Here is a 10,106-nt window from a genome sequence, read left to right as displayed (position 1 = left end):
TGCTATCTATGCTGGATGAACATTGTTATACACGTTTTCAATGATTTAAACTGTATATGTATTTTATATCTACGAAAATGTTGGGGTAAAACATGGGTAGATGTAATAGGTGATGTGTGATAAAATGATGAGAGGCCTCGATGTTGATGTTGTTGATTCTATCATCTAGCGGAGTATGGATGACGACCACAGACTCTTCTAGACAGTCCAGTGGAACACTAGCAGGCTCGCAACCTGTAGGTGTTTGTGAACGATGTGTTCACCCGTATACTCCATCCCCCACATGGTTGCCTTTAGGACATTTATTGCTAAGGAATCCCCTTAGCAGTAGTGTCTGTCCCGAAGATGATCCTTAGGCTAGGTCCCTTATGATAGGTGTTTAGGGACGTAAAGTGAGGATAACGGGAATGGGTAATCGGGTTATTGTTGATTGATGAAATTAATAAACTTATTTATTGTGGGTTGAAAACCCTATGTGCTCACCAGGCTCCCAAGCCTGACCCACTCAGTTTCTTGTATTACAGGTAGTGGCGCTTGAGCATATATATGATGTTTGGACGAGGGATTACGGATATAGGCCAGTAGATATGAAATAATGTAGTAAGGCTTATATTGTACTGTTTATGCTTTTGATCTGTACGAACATGACATCCCAAGTCTTTTAATGAAATACATTTCTATGGAAATGCTTTTGATAAATCTTTATCATATTTTGTTTTGGGACAAATTCCGCAACACTTTTATTTAAAATGTTACTCTGATTTTCAAATAAAGCATAAACAAAATCAGTCTTTTCTGGCCGTGATTTTGGGGATGTCACAGTTGGTATCAGAGCATTAGTTTAAGTGAACTAGGAATTTGTAGGATTTATAGACTTAAACTTAGAATGCTAAGCGATGATTGTGAGGTGTGAGCACTAGCTTATTTTAGGAACTCTGCCTAAAATGCTTTTATGTGCTAAAATCTTTGTGCATGATATGCTGTTATTTATTCGGATCTATGGTTTGTTGCCGACCGGATCTGGAAACCTTATGTGTTTAGGATTTAAACGTACGACTACGATATTATAACTAGCATGTAAACGTTTCTGAGTGATATGGACGATCTGAACGTCTATCCTAAATAAAGATCTAAATTCACCTTATTCGGTGTATAAATCAAGATGGCAAGGACCCGTAGTGGAAACGTAAACGCAAACGGAGACAGGAACCAACCCCCAGTGGTTCAGCAAATACCTGTTGTTGAAGAAGTTGCACCTGAGCCAGTTACCATGGCTGGAGTTCAAGCCATGATTCAGGCTATGCTAGCTGAACAAAGGGAAGAAATGAGACGGATGCTCCACGAGAATAGGGACGAACCTACCATACATGTTGAACCGACGGAGCCAGTTCCCGTGCAATCTGAGGAAGGGAACTACAGCCGCCAAGTGAGTCAAGTAGGGACTCAAGGTGAGCAAAGGGATGGCCCGAAAAGGAGAAACAACAAGGATGGGCGGATGTACAAAAATTTCTTGGGTGAAAAACCACCAAGTCTCTCAGGAAGCCCAAATCCTGTTGAGATTATGGACTGGATCTCCGAGATGGAGATGGTGTTTGAGACCTGCGACTGCAGCGAGAAGCAGAAGACTGTCTTCGCTGTAAGACAATTGAAAACTGGAGTCTTGAGCTGGTGGAAGCTATTGGCAGATACAATGCCACGAGGAGAAGCTCTGAAAATGTCATGGGATGAGTTCTTGGAACAACTGAAGGCGCAATACTGTTCAAAGATAGATCTGATTGATTTGAACAATGAGTTCCAAAATTTGAAGAAGGGGAGAATGAGCATCGATGACTATGATGCTGCATTTACGGAAAAGATGAAGTTATTTCCATACCTAGTGCCAACCGAAATTTCCAAAATTGAGAAATTCGCAAACGGACTGCCGGCTGACTTTGGCCCAACAGTCAAGATGGCAACCACTCTGAAATCAGCTGTTCGAGCAGCTAAGAACGTGGAGACCCAACAAAAGGAAAGAGGACTGGAAAGGGATGAGGTTGGTGAGAAACGGAAGTTCGATGGATCCTCGAAGTCCAACAAGAAGAGTAGATTCTCAAAGTCTGGTTCGAAAGGAGGAGGATCAGAAGCGAAGTGGTGTGACAAGTGCAAGAAGAAGCACTCTGGGAAGTGTGACGGAGGGGTCACTTGTTTCAAATGCAGAAAGCCTGGGCACTATGCCAATGAATGCACCCTCAACCAGAAGGCTTGTTATGGGTGTAATGAAGAAGGGCACATTTTAAAGGACTGCCCGAAGAAGAAGGAGGCAGGAAGACCCAACATACCACCAAAACCGAAGGCGAGAGCCTTCCAGATGACGCTCAAGGCTACGAAGGAGGCAGCAGACGTCGCTTCAGGTACCTTTCTTGTAAATGGTTTGCCTGCAAATATACTATTTGATTCTGGAGCCAACTACTCCTTTGTGTCGCATAAATTTGGTGGGAAATTAGCATTGCCTGTAGAAAAACTAGATAATGCCCTGATTGTAGAAGTTGTCAGTGGCAAATTCGTACCTGTTAGTAATCGTATTAGGAACATCATCATTGACCTAAACGGAAACAAATTCCACGAAGAGCTATTACCCATAGAGTTAAACGGTTTCGACATCGTTTTGGGTATGGATTGGCTTAGCGCCAACGATGCTGATATTCAATGCCAAAAGAAGATAGTAAGGGTGAACCCACCCGGAAAAGAATCATTTATGGTGTACGGGGACAAACGCAGAGTGAATTCTGGAATCATCTCCCTGATGAAAGCCAGGAAATGTTTGTCCAAAGGATGTGCATTGTACTTGGCATTCGTAATCGATGCTAAGAACGAGAAGAAAGAGGTGCTGAATATACCGGTTGTGTGTGATTATCTGGAAGTCTTTCCCGAAGATCTTCCCGGATTACCACCCGATAGGCAAGTGGAGTTTCGTATAGACTTGTTACCAGGAACGACACCGATAGCAAAAACACCTTACCGATTAGCACCAACGGAGATGAAGGAGCTTATGACGCAACTTCAGGAGCTGTTGGACAACGGTTTCATTCGACCTAGTTCATCACCCTGGGGAGCTCCGGTGTTATTCGTGAAGAAGGACAGAAGCATGAGAATGTGTATAGACTACCGAGAGCTGAACAAGGCAACGGTGAAGAACAAGTATACACTGCCAAGGGTTGATGACCTATTCGATCAGCTACAAGGTTCGAGCTACTTCTCAAAGATCGATCTTAGGTCAGGATATCATTAGCTGAAAGTGAGAGATCAGGATATCGAGAAGACTGCATTTAGAACGAGATATGGACACTACGAGTTCTTGGTTATGTCGTTTGGACTAACCAATGCTCCAGAAGCATTCATGGATTTGATGAATAGGGTTTGTAAACCATTCCTCGATAAATCCGTGATAGTGTTCATCGACGACATTCTCATCTACTCAAAAAGCCAGGAGGAGCATGGCAAGCATCTACGAGAAGTGTTGGAAGTATTAAAGAAGGAGAAGCTTTCCGCTAAGTTCTCCAAATGCGAACTTTGGATACGAGAGGTCCAGTTCTTGGGTCACGTGGTTAACCAGGAAGGGATAATGGTTGACCCTCCAAAAATCGAGGCTGTGATGAAGTGGGAACGTCCAAAGAGTCCCACAGAGATTCGAAGCTTTCTAGGATTAGCCGGATATTATCGACGATTTATCCAAGGCTTTTCTTCGATAGCTTCTCCATTAACAACTTTGATTCATAAAGGAGCTACGTATACATGGAGTGAGAAGCACGATGAGGCATTCAAGAAGCTAAAGAAGAAATTATGTGAAGCACCGATACTTTCTCTACCAGATGGAGTTGAAGACTTTGCGGTTTATAGTGATGCATCTGGAGTCGGGTTGGGTTGTGTTATGACCCAAAGAGAAAAGGTGATAGCATACGCATCTCGACAATTGAAAGAGCACGAAAAGAACTACCCCACTCATGATCTGGAGTTGGCAGCGGTAGTATTTGCCTTAAAAATATGGAGGCATTACCTCTACGAAACGAAGTGCAAACTCTTCACTGATCATAAGAGTCTCCAGTATCTCTTTAATCAGAAGGAGTTGAACATGAGGCAACGACACTGGCTAGAACTTCTCAAGGACTACGACTGTGAGATACTTTACCACCCAGGTAAAGCAAATATTGTTGCTGATGCTCTCAGTCGGAAAGTCAATCTTGAAAGGAAAAGATCAAGAGCGTTAAGAATTGAAGTCGTCTCGACGATTGTGGAAAGTATCAGGAAAGGTCAAGAAGAAGCTTTAGAGAAGAATGACCGAAAGGAAGAACGTTTGGGAAGAATGTTAGTGTTCGGTACAAACAGCCAAGGACTGAAGGTATTCCAAGATCGAATTTGGGTACCTAAGACAGGAGGAATAAGAGATCTTTTGATGGAAGAAGCACATAAGACCATGTACTCAATTCATCCCGGTAGCACTAAAATGTATAGGGACTTAAAACCCTACTACTGGTGGCCGACGATGAAGCTCGATGTTGCGAAGTATGTGGCCGAGTGCGTAACATGTGCGAGGGTTAAGGCACAACATCAAAAACCATATGGGAGTTTAGAACCTTTACCTGTACCCATGGGTAAATGGGAAGTCATCACCATGGATTTTGTGACTAAATTGCCCAGAACGAAGAACGGACACGACATGATTTGGGTAGTCGTGGATCGTTTCACCAAGAGTGCACACTTCATAGCAGCCAACGAGAAGTGGTCTATGGATAAGCTCGTAAATGCTTACATGAAGGAAATTGTAAGACTTCACGGTGTCCCTCTTACGATTGTATCAGATCATGATAGTCGTTTCACGTCGAGGTTTTGGAGGAGTCTGCAAGAGGAATTGGGTACGAAATTATGTTTGAGTGCGGCTTACCATCCGCAAACTGATGGTCAGAGCGAAAGAACGATCCAGACATTGGAAGATATGTTGAGAGCATGTACCCTCGAATTCCAAGGGAATTGGGACGAGCAGTTACCTCTGGTAGAATTCTCCTACAACAATAGTTTTCACTCGAGCATCAAGATGGCACCTTACCAAGCCTTGTATGGACAGAAGTGTCATACGCCGTCTTGTTGGCTTGAAGCCGGAGAGAAGCAGTTTATGGGCCCCGAGATAGTCCATTAGACTGCTGAGAAGTTGAAGGTGATTAGGGAAAGAATGTTAGCGGCCCAGGATCGTCAGAAGAGCTATGCTGACAAGAAAACACGACCGATAACTTTTGAAGTTGGGGATTCCGTTTTGCTTAAATTCTCACCGTGGAAGGGACTTATACGATTTGGGAAACATCCTAAGAGGGAGAGAATTGTAACGCTCGGGTTTCAGGGCTAAGCATTTTTGTCAATGTAATAGTCTAGTTCAACTCTTGTAACTCTTTTTGAAGTAATAAAGATGAAATATTTGAGTATTATGTGAATTATGTGTGTTTATGTGTTTATTATTTAATTATAAATGTATAATTAAGAAAGAATAAAAATAAGCGTCAAAATTAAAGTGTGAGATAAGCCCGATATCTTTATATAAAGTTGTAGTGGTCGAAACAAGGATTTCGGGGATATAAGGAACGCCGAAATCCGAGTTATAACGAAGAAGTTATGACCCGTCGAAGTTTCGCGACAGAACCGGCACGATACCGGAAAGCGTAAATAGTGAATTTATGATAGAGCGAGATTTAGCCTTAGCGATCTAAATGAAAGTCGTAGAATATGTTAAACTAAGACCATCGATAAAAAGAACGCCTAAATCTGACTTCGTATGAAGAAGTTATGATTTTTCGAAGTTTCGAGTTAGCAGTGTACAACCCGAAATTCGAATATTAGATCGAGTGATTTCTAGCCGACACGACCTAAACGAGTATCGAAGATCTCATTAAGAGTAGCGTAACGAGAAAAATATGGGCAAAAACGAATGTCGGATGAAGAAGTTATGAGGGTTTAACGGACCAATCCTGTCCTGGCCTGTTAATAATATAAAATTAAAAATCGAGCCGAAATTAGCCGACGGAGTCAAACGAAAGTTGTAGAGCACGTTTCCACCTTCGCGTGGATATAAAGAACGTCGAAAACGGAGGTTGTACGCGAAATTTACGAATTTTTGAAGTTGTAACTCGAAATTGCGAAGTCTGTTGCAAATCCGATGACGTGGCATAATCCTGACCGTCGCTTGCTGAACACGGCCCTCGCTTCGGATGATGACACGTCGCCTCGCTTACGCCCCGCGTCCGAAGTCTGTACGCCCCACGTACCTTCGCTCTTATCCCTTCCAAGTCCGAGTGCGAGCCAGCTGGTGCGAGCTGGCAACCATATCCGAGCTACGCCCAACGTAGTGCTGCTGGACGCCTAGCGTAGACCGAGGCTTCGCGCCTATAAAAGGAGTCCGAAGGCAGCCTTCATTTTCACACCAAAACCCTCTCTTTCTCTCTAAAAACTTTCTCTCTCTAAGTGCTATAAACCCCCCTAAGCCCTAGATAAATCCCCTAGCACCCTAAGGAAGCCCCGAGGCTCCCGGAGTCCCGAGATAAAGGAGTCTTTCGGTTTCGAAACGCTGCTCCAATTAAGTTCCGGTTTTCGATAAAATTCGCTGTAAGTGTGCTACGCTTACGCAATTTTTAATATAGCTTTCAAATAATTATAGGAATATTATTCGGCACTTAAAATAATTATTTGGGCTATTATTATGAGTTATATTGAGTGTTATTAACACTTATATAATAATAATAATAGTCAGACAATTAATTTGTCACGGTTATCGTTAGACTAAACCCTAGTGGTATCGATACTAGGTTTTATCGAAGGAAAATCGTTTTGAGAGTATCGAAGCGCTGTCCGAGTGCTGAGTCACCACCTTTCAGGTGAGTGCATAGTTACTTTCAGCTTACACATAGATATGAAGTATTTTATATAAATTACGTGCTATGTGTGCATATTATCTGAATACTTGCTATCTATGTTGGATGAACATTGTTATACACGTTTTCAATGATTTAAACTGTATATGTATTTTATATCTACGAAAATGTTGGGGTAAAACATGGGTAGATGTAATAGGTGATGTGTGATAAAATGATGAGAGGCCTCGATGTTGATGTTGTTGATTCTATCATCTAGCGGAGTATGGATGACGACCACAGACTCTTCTAGACAGTCCAGTGGAACACTAGCAGGCTCGCAACCTGTAGGTGTTTGTGAACGATGTGTTCACCCGTGTACTCCATCCCCCACATGGTTGCCTTTAGGACATTTATTGCTAAGGAATCCCCTTAGCAGTAGTGTCTGTCCCGAAGATGATCCTTAGGCTAGGTCCCTTATGATAGGTGTTTAGGGACGTAAAGTGAGGATAACGGGAATGGGTAATCGGGTTATTGTTGATTGATGAAATTAATAAACTTATTTATTGTGGGTTGAAAACCCTATGTGCTCACCAGGCTCCCAAGCCTGACCCACTCAGTTTCTTGTATTACAGGTAGTGGCGCTTGAGCATATATATGATGTTTGGACGAGGGATTACGGATATAGGCCAGTAGATATGAAATAATGTAGTAAGGCTTATATTGTACTGTTTATGCTTTTGATCTGTACGAACATGACATCCCAAGTATTTTAATGAAATACATTTCTATGGAAATGCTTTTGATAAATCTTTATCATATTTTGTTTTGGGACAAATTCCGCAACACTTTTATTTAAAATGTTACTCTGATTTTCAAATAAAGCATAAACAAAATCGGTCTTTTCTGGCCGTGATTTTGGGGATGTCACATTTCTCGTCCTAATGTGGCCTTTGCACTGAGCATGGTCAGCAGATATCAGGGGAATCCTGGCAAGGATCACTGGACTATGGTAAAGAATATTCTAAAGTACCTGCGGAGGACTAAGGACTGGGTCCTTACCCTCGGTGGGAGTGATGACTTGAGATTAGTAGGGTATAGTGATGCTAGCTTCCAGACTGATAGGGATAATTTCCGCTCTCAGTCAGGCTGGGTCTTTACCTTAAACGGAGGAGTAATAACTTGGAAAAGTTCCAAGCAGGAGATAGTGGCTGATTCAACTTGCAAATCAGAGTATATAGCGGCAAGCGAGGTAGCAAAGGAAGCTATATGGCTAAAGAAATTCATTGGAGACCTTGGAGTTGTACCAGCTATAAAGGTGCCTATAGAGATTTTCTGTGATAGTGAAAGAGTAGTTGCCTTAGCCAAGGAACCAAGGGATCACGGGAGATCCAGACACATCGACAGAAAATACGACTTCATCAGACATCGAATAGAAGGACTCCTCGTGGCAAAGAGGGTATCATCGGATGAGAACCCAGCAGATCCCCTCACGAAGGGACTGGGTAGGGTTAAGCATCTCCAGCATGCGATGCGCATAGGGCTGAATGATGATACTAGTTTTAGTAATTAGATAGTTTTGAAATGTGTAAAGTGTAATTGACATTTGATGATGAATAAAAGTTGTTGTTTGTGTATGAATAAAGTGTTGCTATCTTTTGTCAATCGTTTACTATCGTTTCATTTTGCATGTTATGACTTCCAGAATAATTATGTTATGGTATTTCATATTATTCAAATTCTCCACAGTCGGTCATATGTTGGAAGTATATATGAATCAAGGCTGCCATGAGTTGGCTTGTATATGTCTAAGATGTTGGACATAGCAAAGTGTTGCTACAACACTCATGGGTGCTCATAAGTTCTAAGTATTGGATTCAACCCCCGCTCACTTGTATCACTTCATGGAATTTATCTTGAATGATCGTGAGACGGTAATATCATATAAGTCTTCAAACCTAGAGATATGAGTTGTTGCATATGATTTGGTTATGCATTGATTGTATGAAAACGCATTGGTAACTCGATGTTATAAAACGACCCATTGTGTATGATTCAACAAGTAGTAGAAGTAGCATATGAGTCGAAGTTTATCTGTTCCTTCTTGGATTAGAAGCCATATCTGGGCCCCTCGATGATTTTGTTGTGACCTATGTACCGGGCCCGATCAAAACTAAATTGATGTGTTCGATTAAGTTCTATGTCAAACAAATCGGAAATCGGGAAACAAACTGCTGGACAATAAGTAAGACTATGTTCCATATATTTGTCCAGCTGATATCATCATCATATCAGTTCCGCGAGACCTTGAACGAGCTACGATTGATGATTGGTTCCTGAAGTCATTCTTGCAGTTATAGTTATTAGACTTATCCAAGTGGGAGACTGTTGGATTAGGTGTCTAAGTTCATACCTATTTCTGGAATGTACTTGACCCGGTTGGCATGGTCCATTTGGGTTGCATGACATTGCAACACTTGGATAAACTAAATGAGAGAAAGGACACTTAAGGTTTATTAATATATTATAAGTTCTAATATATTAATAATATTATTTAATTAGAAATTGATCAAAGAATTAATTTGGAATTAATTAAGTGATAAAAAAGAGACTAATTAAATATATGGGGTTGATTGTGTAAATCATCTATTCTTGTATAGTGAGCTAATGATCCATGGTTTGTATGAATTAGGCTAGAACCCATAAGGTGATCCATGGATAGTCCATGGAGGTTACAAACCCATGGATCATGGAATATGAAAAGCCATGCACATTAGGGTTTACATGGAGTAACCCTACTTGTGGCACACTATATAAGAAGCTCCAAGGCAAGCAAAATCGGCAACTAAGAAGCGAACTAGAGGGCTAGCCGATTTTGAGTGATAAGTGAACTTCTCTCAAGGTTATTCCAAGTGTTGTGATGTTGTGTGAGACATTTGAGGCATCACACTAGAGGTTCTAGGCTCACAAGGTTCTCAAGGAATCCAAGCAACAAGAAAGGTATGTTTTTCTTACTAGCTTTTATGATTCAAGTTCCCCATGCCATGCTAGATAGGTTAAGAACCTTGGAAATCAAATTTGCATGTATCTTAGTAAAACATAGATCCAAGGTTTCTAGGGTTGCATGTACACCTTAGGAGTGTTAGAATGCTCAAAACCCTTCACATTTACCACTGGTCGAGTTCTCATATAACAACAGTTATCATACTAACATTAAGGCCGCTCCATTTGAAGCCC

The sequence above is a fragment of the Lactuca serriola genome, chromosome 5, assembly GCF_051521515.1.
Source record: "Lactuca serriola cultivar US96UC23 chromosome 5, Lser_US96UC23_V15, whole genome shotgun sequence".
Lineage (NCBI taxonomy): Eukaryota > Viridiplantae > Streptophyta > Magnoliopsida > Asterales > Asteraceae > Lactuca > Lactuca serriola.
Note: the sequence above shows the minus strand (reverse complement) of the source record.